This window comes from Mastomys coucha, unplaced genomic scaffold (genome assembly GCF_008632895.1).
Source record: "Mastomys coucha isolate ucsf_1 unplaced genomic scaffold, UCSF_Mcou_1 pScaffold6, whole genome shotgun sequence".
NCBI lineage: Eukaryota > Metazoa > Chordata > Mammalia > Rodentia > Muridae > Mastomys > Mastomys coucha.
Window position 1 is genome coordinate 120,739,563 of NW_022196912.1, and position 2,286 is coordinate 120,741,848.

At 42.8% G+C, this 2,286-nt stretch overlaps 1 long non-coding RNA gene across 1 annotated transcript; it reads right to left on the bottom strand.

The window, feature by feature from the left end:
- Window positions 1-200: 200 nt before the first annotated feature.
- LOC116080667 lies at window positions 201-1,102 on the bottom strand. The gene is made up of 2 exons (XR_004114525.1): window positions 680-1,102; window positions 201-558 (listed from the first exon to the last, which is right to left on the bottom strand). It is a non-coding gene; the product is annotated as an uncharacterized LOC116080667 (long non-coding RNA).
- Window positions 1,103-2,286: the final 1,184 nt, after the last annotated feature.

Below are 2,286 nucleotides of genomic sequence, written 5' to 3' on the forward strand. Positions count from 1 at the left end.
TTTCTTCAGGAAGTAATTTGGCTTGTTCAATTCTCTTTTGCCTGCACCTCTGACAGGGGCTAGCTGGTCTCTGCACACTCAAAACCAGGAGGAAAATGCTCTATTGAAATGCTAATAGAGGAACTGGCTGTATAATAAGACTGCATCCCCTTCGGGTCTATAAATCATTTACACATAAAATAAAATTGCACGAGGCCTTGTTGCATAGCATATTTGTTTAATTATCGCAATTTAGAATGCTTCTTTTCTTCAATTAATTTTCAATATTTAAAGGGGGATAAAAATGTCAGTTTATCTGTATACCTGCTAATTAAATGTAATGCTAGGAATGCTTGCATTGTATAATAGTGGGAAGTGGTTGACCCTAAGCTGACATTTAGCAAGAATTGTGTTCATTTGCTTTTGAAGGGTGGTCAGTTCAGCAATTATCTTCCTGCTGTGACCATGTACCAGACAGAGGCATCTTATAGAAGGACTTCTTTGGGCTTGGAGGTACAGTCATGCAGCTTCAAGGTGTGTCATGGTGGCAGGAGCCTGAGGCAGCTGGTCACATTTCATCTGCAGCCAGGAACAGAGAGAGATGGATGCTGGTGTTCACCTCACATTCTTTTCACTCACCCAGGACCCCAGTGCAATGCAACGATCCCTCCCACATCCAGGCTATGTCTTGTCTCCTTACTTAAATCACTCGGGAAACATCCCCATAGACAGAGTGGTCCATTAGTTGGTGACTCCAAATTCCCTTGAAATCAAACATCATGGTGGGTTAGCTTGTCTTCCCTACTCTGTTTCCCTAAGGCAAAATGATCAGGGTCAGTGAACCTCAAATGCTGATGCTTTCGTCCATGTTTATGGACCTGAATGTACAATGAGCAAACACTACAGCCACCTCTGCTATGAGGAACCCTGGGTCTCCATCTCTGCTTCCATTAAGCTTTTCTTAGTCTTAGCCAGTTAAGGTAAGTCTTCCTAATTCAACCTAATCCAGAAAATTCCTCACATACATGTCCCCAAATTTGTCTTTGTATTTGTTAGGGCCTTGTTTGTTTATTTGTTGTTGTTGTTGCTGCTGCTGCTGCTGCTGCTGCTGCTGTTTGCCAACTGGACACAAGCTAGAGTCAAAAAAAGGGATGAAAAGGGAACATCCATTGATGAATTGATTTCACCACTTGGCTTATAGTCATGCCTGTGAGGCCTTTTCTCTGTCTTGTGCTGGCTGTGGTTTTCCAAAATGGCTGCATAAACAAGACTGGAACAAAGAAATTATCAGTGCCCATGTTAACATGGAAGATGGAAAATTTCTTTGTATCTCACCCCTAGACCGAGAACTATAGGCAACTAATGACTACTTGGAAGGAGAATTAGACTCTCAATGATAAGCTCCCTTATTGTCTAATGCAGAGTGGTCAGTCCTAAAACCACATACACAGCTACATAGACTCAAAAGGTAGTGTGTGTGTATGTGTGTGTGTGTGTGTGTGTGTGCATGAGTGTGTACATATGCATTCATATAAAAATATATAAGTCTAACAGCAAAAAGAAATGAGATTATCAACTTGAGAGCTGCAGAGGCTAGTTAGGATGGAATGGAGGTAGGGAAGTGCACTGGCTGGTTTTATGTCTCAACTTGACAATAATCTGGAGTTATCACAGAGAAAGGAGCCTCAGTTGAGGAAATGTCTCTATGAGATCCAGCTATAAGGCATTTCCTCAATTAGTGATGGGGGGGGAGGAGCCCATTGTGGGTGGTGCCATCCCTGGGCTGGTGGTCCTGGGTTCTATAAGAAAGCAAGCTGAGCAAGCCAGGGGAAGCAAGCCAGTAAGCAGCATCCCTCCATGGCCTCTGGATCAGCTCCTGCCTCCAGGTTCCTGCCCTGTGTTATTTCCTGTCCTGACTTCCTTTGGTGATGAATAACAATGTGAAAGTGTAAGCTGAATAAACCCTTTCCTCCCCAACTTGCTTCTTGGTTATGATATTTGGTGTAGGAATAGAAACCCTGACTAAGACAGGAAATGGTTAAAACTATTTCAATTAAAAACATATTTTTAGAAATCAGAAAAAAAATTTCAGAAAAAAACAAGGCAGAGAGAAATAGAGGGTTTCATGTTGATAAAAGTGAAACACCATGAGCTTCAAGCTGCTGGTGTGCATGCATCCAGCTCTGGAAAGAAAGGCAATCTGATGGAACTGGAACTAAAACAGAGAACGGGCCCAGCAGGTAGGCAGGGCTCCTGACTGATCCAGAGCTCTGGGCTTTTTGGAGTCCTGCTTTTTCCTGGCTTTTA